A 9,377-nucleotide genomic window follows, 5' to 3' on the forward strand; every position below is an offset into this window, starting at 1 on the left:
TTTCACTGGCTCTACACATTGCCTTAATCAACAGAAAGAAAAGACTGGCTTCTTCCCTGTCTCCAATACTCCTCGCTCCCAAGTATGGTAACCACAACCCCTATACATCTACCCATGATAGAGTCCAGAGCACTGAGAAGAGAGCACCGAGCTGAGGATGAGCTACACCTTTACACGCTGGGTTCTCCCATCATCAGCACTTTCCAGCCCACACAGTGAACAGAATCCGTATTTTCTGCCCAGAAAATAGCAGCCTGTACTGCCTTTAGGAAAAAACAAACAAAACATGCTTCCATACTTCCTTGGACCTACTAATGACAAAAGCACAACACGGTTCTGGGAAATACAGCAAGATAATTGAGTCTATGAGGAAGTAACAAATGAGGATGCCTATCAGCACCTTGGTCTCAAAATCTGTAGCAACAATGTACTAAAACGCCAAGGAAACACACGCACATACATGTGAAGTTAGAAACTCTAGGCAACAGGTTGGCTGCCCCGGATCTATACTGACAGGTCGCCCTCCCTAGGTCGTGGGTGTGTCTGATGCCGCACGCAGGCACTGATTCACAACTCTCTCCATAACAACCAGCTCCTACTCAGAGGCTGGCCAGGGCAGGGGAGATGAGGGCGGTCCCAAACTTTCCAAACCGCCACCCCGGGGTCCCGGGTTTCCCCTCCTCAGTCCCAGGCAGCGTCGTCTCAGACAGGATACGAGACTGCTAGGGAACCTGGGCTGCTCCTGATTCGAACTCCTCTCTTTGGGAGGCTGGTAGAGCCACCCCGAATCCCCGAGACGTCTACTTCCCACTACACCTTCGTGGACTGCGAAAGGGACGGCTACCGTTCTCCAGAGCACCCGGGCCCAGGAAATGACCCTCGTCAGGCCCCGTCCCAGCTCCTCCCCCGCCCCCGGAAAAAGCGGCAGAGGGGCGGGGAGCGGTGCGCGCGGATACGGCGGGGGCGCGCGTCCCCGCGCCCGGGGCCCGTTCAGCAGGTGCGGCCAGGCCCCACCTCCCCTGCAGGGACCCGGCTACTCACCCCAGCGATGATCCTCTGCAACCAAGCAGCGACACAGACGCCTCTTCCGCCCGCTCCGCACCCCCCTCTTCGCCACCGCCCCCTTGGCCGCTGCCGTGGCCGCCGTCCTCGCCGCCGCCCCGGCTGCCGCGGCGCGCGTCCGCTTTTACGCACTCCGCCGTGGCCGCGCACGCGCCACTGCGCGCTGGCGTCACGTAGCAACCGATCGACCGCGGGCTGCTGGGTCCAGGGATGCAGGCCCAGAAAGTCGCCTAAGGCGGCTTCTGCGGCTTTTTCGCACCGGCCCGACCCTCTGCCCCTCCAGAGCAGGGGGCCCCAGGGTGTGGCTGCCGCGCCGGCACCTGGCTCCGGGTAAGTCGCGTCACCACACGTCACTGTATGGCGTCACCGGCGCGCGTCACTACGGATGGGAAGGTCCTGGGCGCCTGTGGAGTGACCTCGTCCAGACCGCCGCAGACCCGATCGGCAAGTTCTTGGAGGTGCAGGAAGGTTCTGCAAGGAGTAGGACCAGAAAAGGATGGGAGCGCGAGCGCGGTTAATGTCGAGGCTGCTAAGTGACGCTCGTTAATTTCGCAGCAGGGTGTGACTGGCCCAGCCTTGACTCAGTTTCCTCTCTCAGTAAATGGGCATAATAATACCGGTCCAGCCTACGCTGGAGAATTGTGAGGTGAAAATGAAATAAGGTATGCAAAGGTACTTTGTAAGTTTAAAGCCCATTTGACTTGGTGGCTCAAGCCTGTAATCCCAGCACTTTGGGAGGCCGAGGTGGGCGGATCGCTTGAGCTCAGGAGTTCGACACCAGCCTGGGTAACATAGTGAAACCCCGTCTGTACAAAAAAAGACAAAAACTAGATGGGCATGTTGGCGCGCGCCTGTAGTCACAAATGCTCGGGAGGCTGAGGTGGGAGGATCGCTTGAACCTGGGGAGTTCAAGATTGCAGTGAACCGTGATCGCGCCGCTGCACTCCAGCCTCTGCAGTGAGAGCAAGACACTGTCTCAAAAAAATGTATTTATCTATCTAGATAGATAAGAGTCCTAGAAATCTGGGTGCAGGTCTGACTCTAGCTGATGTAGGAGAGTCAGTTATCCCCGACGCTGGAGCAAGCTAGGGGACCGCCCGTGCAGTTGTTGGAGGAGACAAATTGGGAAGGACTTAATTCCGGGCAAAGGAAGCTTCATGAGTAAAAGTAGAAAGTGAAAATGGTCAGGAAAAGCAAGGCTTGGGGCAAGGAGACCCATTTTTAGACCATTGCAGTACTCCAGACAAGTGATAAGAACATTAAACAAGGCATTGGCAGTGGGAATAGAGGAGGGGGTAGATGTTAGCACCATTAAGGTGGTAGAATTCACAGCACTGAGTGGGGATAAATGAGTAGGCCAGGTTTCTAGCATGAGTGCTGAGGTAGACAGTGGTAACATTTAACAAGATGGCAAGCTACATGAGTCTTGATTATCCATAAGTGTCTAAGTTACTATTATAGATAGTGATGGTGACATTTCTTAGGAGGATGACCAGATATGTAGAGTATGATGATGAGTTCAGATACGGATATGTTTGTTAGGGAAACATTTACTCTCCATTCACAATGTCTTCCTTCCATATGGAATGATATCCATTAGTGTAATACTCTCCTGGTTTCTCATGTACCTGTCCGCAGCTCACTCTTCCCTAGAGGAGTGACTTCCTGATTGGTGAACTTAAATGGGAGAAACTGGACATGTGACATCTATCCCATTCTTTTTCTCTTAAAAGATAACTATCTTCAGGGAACTGTCCTGGTGTTCTTTTCCACTTCTTCTGGAGCAGGGCCTGTGGGTAGGGACAAGGGTGCCTAGTCCGGGGCTACAAAGAGAGTATATGTATTTAATTCCGGAGTTTGGCATTAGGAAGCTGTCTGTCCACAGATAATATTTAATACCAGCTTTGTCAGCTGTGTTACACAGAATAATGATCCTCCCAACCAAAAAAAAAAAAAACAAAAAAAAACGATGACCACAGCCTAATACTCAGAACCCGTGAATATGTTATATTACATGGCAAAAGGGACTTTGCAGATATGATTAAATGATGTGTCTAGGGAGATTATCCTGGATTGTCTGACTGGGCTGGAGGCAGCAGGGTCAGAGTCAGAGAAGGAGATGTGATGATGGAAGCAGAGGTCAGACGGAGAGATTTGAAGATGCTATACTGTTGGCTTTGAAGATGGACCCAAGAAATGCAAGCAAATTGTAGAAGCTGGAGAAGGCAAGGAAATGGATTCTTCTCTAGCACCCTAGGAACACAGCCCTGCCAACACCTTGATTTTAGGATTTCTGACTTCTAGAACTGCGAGATAATAAACTTGTATGTTTTAAGGTACCAAGTTTGTGCTAACTTGTTACAACAGCAATAGGAAACTAATACAGTCAGTAATAAAGATAATAGTTGGTTTCCTGCAGCTTTCTCCATTACCTGGAAGAGAAGGGTACAATTCACTAGGTCCCCTCAGAGACTATAGCAATATGACTGTGACCTAATGGAACCTCCACATCTAGAGAAAAATGTCCAATAAACACTCGAACTATAGTCTGTGAATGAGGAAAGAGGTTGAGTTAAAATAGATTTGGAAGAAATAAATTAATAATTGTAATTTAAGCCCGAGGCATGGATGAGATCAATCAGGGAGAAAATACAGAAGACATAATAAGGAGAGGCAAGGATAGGGCCCCTGGAGAGCACTTTAAAAGGAGGTGCAGAAGCCCAAAAAGAAGTCTGAGAAAGAATGGTGAGAGAGAGAAAAGGAAAACTAGGTGAGCCTAATGCCTCTGAAGCCAAGCTAGCAAGATGGAGAGGGGTCAACAGAGTCGGAGACCACAAAAAGTCCAAGTATATCAAGAACTGGAAAGAATTCACTGGATTTAGCACCAGAAAAGTGATTAGTAACCAACAATAGCAAACTTCAGTGGGATAGTGGAGATAGATACCAAATCACTGAGATCTGAAAGGCAGACCAGTATAGTGGATTGGCCTCTAGACTGGTTTGATGGGAGTTTCGAGATTCTAGTCTTGATTCTGGCCATTATCTAGCTAGATAACTTTGAACAAATCCCTCAACTATTCCAGGCTTTGGTTTTCTCATCTGGCAAAGGATGTGATCAAGCTGAGTCTATAATTTTCACATTAATTCCTAGATAATCCCCCTAATTTTATTTTTTTATTTTTTGTCATATTTGATTCAATACTTTTATTTATTTTTATTGTTTATTTTTGAGACAGCATCTTGCTCTGTTGCCCAGTCTGGAGTGCAGTGGTGCAATCTTGGCTCGCTGCAGCCTCAACCCCCTGGGCTCAATCACTCCAATTTTATATCAGACTCATTTGCTTATAACAGCACACTTCAAATCCTCAGACCATTTTCCAACCATTAAGAATCAGTATATTATGTGCCAGCTTCTGTCCTAGATACTATGGCTATGACACAGTTTTCAAGGAACTCACAATTTGGAGAGAGAGAGAGAAATACTAAGTATATAACTAGCTGTCATAGTTCTTTAAAAAAAAAAAAAGAAAAGAAAAAAAAGTAAGTCCAGGCGCAGTGGCTCATGCCTGTAATCCTAGCACTTTGGGAGGCCGAGGTGAGTAGATCACCTGAGGTCAAGAGTTTGAGACCAGCCTGACCAATATGATGAAAACCCGTCTCTACTGAAAATACAAAAATTAGCCGGGCATGGTGGTATGTGCCGTCATCCCAGCTACTCAGGAGGCTGAGACAGGAGAATCACTTGAATCCGGGAGGCAGAGGTTGTATGGAGCCAAGATCGCACCATTGGACTCCAGCCTGGGCAACAAGAGCAAAACTCCGTCTCAAAAAAAAAATTAAAATTAAAATAAATAAGTAAAAATTAAAAATAATAAGATAGACCTGCTTGTGGTGGCTCATGCCCCATAATCCCAGTGCTTTGGAAGGCCAAAATGGGAAGATCACCTGAGGCCAGGAGTTTGAGACCAGCCTGGGCAACATAGCCAGACACCCATCTCTACAAAAATTTTCTAAAAATTAGCCAGGTGTGGTGGTGCACACCTGCAGTTCTAACTACTTGGGAGGCTGAGGCAAGAGGATTGGGTGAGCCCAGGAGTTTGAGGTTACAGTGAGCTATTACCAGATTACAGTGAGCTATGACTGTGCCAGTGCACTTCAGCCTGGGCAACAGCGAGACCCTGTCTCAAAAAATAAGTTTAAAAGCTAGATATAAATATATTGTAAGTATAATACAATATACTATAACAGAATCTGTATGAAGTGAAATGAGGGATATATAAAGTGATACAGAAAAGGGAGCAGTTAGCTCTATCTAATGGAAGTCAAGAGTGTTGTACTTACCTACACTGTTAGGTAAACACAGTATGCCTCAAAAATGGACACAAATATATTAAGGCATTTCCATGGAAGTAAAAAAAGAACAGGAGAATTGTGCTAAACCAGTGTTGTCACCTAACATTCCTTCTAGGTAGTTTTGTTGTGATCTAAATTAATATTTATATATAACTGTTTCTAAACTAAAATTGTTTAATTGTTAACATGGACACAAATAAAAGTTAAATGCAAGAATAATTTATATTTTTCCAGTAGATTCAAGAGAAAACATTTATTGTCACTAATGCCATGCTTTGATACATTTGCTTGTCTAATCCTCATATATTATCTCACTTAATTTTGTAGACATTAGCTTATTGTATAGATCACTGACAAAGTATCTGTTTTAGCAGATAAGGACAAAGCTTAAATAATTTGGCCAAGGTCATAGTAGACCAAGATTTGGACCCAGCACAAGCATCCTTTTTCCAGGACACCTTCCCTCAGGCCCTTAATTGGTTTAAGTGCCCTCTCTCTGTACTATTAGCATATGCACACACATTCATTTTAGCATTGACTTTAATAATAAGGATGTTTACCATGTACTAGATATATAGTACCTGCACCTATGTTATCTATGTTTAAGTGTTTTATAGGCATTAGTTCATTTAAGCCTCATAACTGCCCTTTGAAGTAGGTGATATTATTCACAATATTTTATAAAACAGGAAGCCAAGGCATAGAAAGGTTAAGTAATTACTCAAGGTACAATTAATAAGTGATAAAGCTAGGATTCGAATCCATGCTTTTAACCCCCAGGCTTCATACTATGTACCCTTTCCCTTATACTGAGGAATTCTAGAAGGCATAGTTTACAGGTTGTTGTGTGTGGTGTTACTCTGTGTTCCTCATATGAACACAAGAGAATTTTCTCTCTGAGCCACAAGTCATGAAATACTGGGCTACGCTTGAGTAACTGATGTGTTTTCTCTTTGTAGGCAATGTGAATTATATAACTGCCTGTTTTTCACTTTTCACTTTGCCAAGAAGCTCTGAGTAAATTTGTTGGCTCAGCATTTGTAAGTGGGTGAATTGGCCTGCATATCTGTATTCTGTTGCTTTGAAATTTTTAAAAATAAATAGTTGAGAGAAAAATAATGTAAATTTTTTTATTTTCCAAATTGTTGACAATGTACAATGATAATTTTTATAATTAGAACAATAAACTTTGTTCTTAAAAGAATGTTTGAAGCTTCAAATGATTTCTCATGCTTTGACTCTGTGAATAAGAGCTGGTTTCAGGTTAAGTTGCATGAGTTAAATATAGAATCCAGGTTCATATAAAACCAAGACTTCTATATGACCTGGAAAGTCCAGATCAATAGAATTGTTCAGATGGATCAAAAAGTATTTTAAGTAGCATAAAATAGTTGTAGCCCTTCTTGTTTTTAACTTATGTCTAAGTAATTTGAAACCACTTTTAGGTTATTTGGATACATGCTCCCTTTCTTTAGAAATCAAAAAATCCATTATCTTCCTATATGCTGATGATATTTTATTATAATAAACTTTATAGCTGATCTTGTTGCTCACCATTTATCAGAAAGAATGGATCAAGATCACCTGTTCCAAACTAAAATAATTTTTGGGGGCACATGTCCTCAAATTTAATTGGCTTAGATCCAGTAACTAAATACCACATTAATTTATTTACTTAAGGGTACGTTTTGCAAGTAATTCTTCCAGGTAGATTTACTGGCCAGCCACTTTGCTAAAAGCCATACATTTCATGGGAGCATTAGTTAGATTTTCCTACAGTCAGAGTGAGCAACTGATCATTTCTTTGAAAAATTTCAATCCAAATCTTGATCGTTCTCCAACAGAGCATTCTAATGCCTAAACGGCCCAGGCAGGTGGTTAAGTACTCTATACTCAGCCTAGCAGATTGTTGCCATGTGGTATAAGCATCCAAGGTTGCCAGATTTGAAATCTGTTGACCTCTAAATATTGGTAACTAATGGGAATTTTTTTTAAAGAAAAGAAAAACACGACTTGTCTGTGAGTTTGCAGACCTCTTGCTCTATTGGATGGAACTTGATGGTCTTGAACACTTATTTTTTTCTTATTTTTGAAGAGTTGTTTTTTAAGGAAAATCCTAGATTGCCTGCAGGGGCTCTCTCTATTCACTACCATATGGAGAGGAATGTTCCTATTTAGGTGAGAATCTTAATGGGGTGACTCACTCTTCACAAAAGGCTGTCAGCCCTCTACCATCTGCTGATTAGATTACTGAATTCTAAACAGTATGTATCTGCCTTTAGTCAGCCACACAATATTAGCTGGTCCATCAGGACACTGCATACCTGACCATATTGTCCTGAGCACACACACAGAAACCTTCCTCATCCACCACCAAGAGTGTTTTCATGGCTTGTATTTTGAGTATTGTGTCTTCTGCATATGTTAAGCAATTATGAAAGAGACAACTCCACAGAGCCCACCAGTGCATTGTGTGAGCAAATAGGCAAAGCTTCCCCTCTGCCCTCTGAAGCTGTGCTGAAAATGAACTGACAATACGCAGATTAGGAGAAAAGGGTATGCAAATTTATTAACATGTATAAGCACAGGGGAATCACAGGAGAATGATTATCCAGTAACACAACGAGGTCCAGATGCTTATATACCCTGCTTCATAAGAGAAGGAGAGATGGGGGAGATGTGGTAATTTTAAGGGACAGTAAGTTATTTTTAGGAGGAATAAATGGCTCCAGTGCTCAGGCAGTGGTTAGTAAATGATTCTCTTTGGGAATTGAGTGGGAAGGGAAAAGGGACAATAGTTTGGGACAAAGTTTGGGCTCTACATGTGTTGTTTAATTTTCAGTCTCTTCCTCTGATGTGAGGTTTAATCTCTAGTTAATGAAATTTCAGGGAGGGGATCAAAGGCAATTGTGTTCCTCTTTGATGGGTCCAATTTGTAGGTATATAAGGGAACTAAAGAGAACAGCCTCATCCTGAGCTTTAGGAGAGATAAGATTGGAGATGGGATGTGGGTGAATGGGGTGTCAGATTTTGAAGCTGCTTCTTTAGTACTTCAAAGTGCCATATATTGGGGTATCATTTTCTAAGCTCCAATAGCTTTTACTATAGGATTGTTACTGTGCACTTGATCACATGAGAATTTTCTTTCAGAGCCAGGTATCATGCTGGCTGTATTTTTAGTAGAGACAGGGTTTCATCTTGTTGGTCAGGCTGGTCTCAAACTCCTGACTTCAAGTGATCCACCTGCCTCAGCCTCCCAAAGTGCTGGGATAACAGGCGTGAGCCACTGCGCCTGGCCAACCAATCCATTTTAGAATCTCTTAAGTGCTTGCTGTATCAGAGAGCTGGCTTTTTTTCTTATTGCCAATAGCAAGCATCCTTACTGATATAGCACTCTTCATAATCAGTTGTATGGCTGAGGATTATTTATATATACTGTACTATGCACTGAATGTCTGTGTCCTGTGGCTCCCTCCCATACATATGTTTAAGCCTAATTTTCAGTGTGATTGTATTTGGAGGTGGGGCCTTTGGGAGGTAATGTCATGAGGGTACAACCCTCATGAATGGAATTAGTGCCCTTTTAAGAGATGATTTATCTTGGATGTGTGAGAACACAGTGAGAAGGTGCCTGTCTACAAGTCAGGAAGTGGGTCGTCACCAGACACTGGATCTGCTGGCACCTTGATCTTGGGACTTCCCAGCCTCCAGAACTGTGAGACATAAATGTTTGTTGTTTAAGCCACCCGGTCTATGATATTTTTATTAAAACTGCCTCAACTAAGACACACTCTATGCAATCGTGGTCAAAATACTGTGTGGGAAAGCCTCCAGTGATTCCCTTTCAGCCATCTGCTTTTCATTCAAACCACCTGTATTATAACGGTTCTAGCCTTAGCTATGTAGGGCTCGTAGGAGACTGACTTGTTTTACATTGACCATGATCACGGAAAATAAGAAAA

The 9,377-nt window shown here is 43.5% G+C and overlaps 1 protein-coding gene across 2 annotated transcripts in view; it reads right to left on the reverse strand.

Moving 5' to 3' along the window:
* BTBD9 (BTB domain containing 9) overlaps positions 1–1,191 on the reverse strand; it is a 477,403-nt gene extending 476,212 nt beyond the window's left edge. For both annotated transcript variants that reach the window (XM_030796183.1, XM_030796182.1), the window contains exon 1: positions 1,042–1,191. The gene's annotated coding sequence lies outside the window, so the exon portion shown is untranslated. The remainder of the gene's footprint in view (positions 1–1,041) is intronic.
* Positions 1,192–9,377: the final 8,186 nt, after the last annotated feature.

Source organism: Nomascus leucogenys, chromosome 17 (genome assembly GCF_006542625.1).
Source record: "Nomascus leucogenys isolate Asia chromosome 17, Asia_NLE_v1, whole genome shotgun sequence".
In the NCBI taxonomy this organism is placed as follows: Eukaryota; Metazoa; Chordata; class Mammalia; order Primates; family Hylobatidae; genus Nomascus; species Nomascus leucogenys.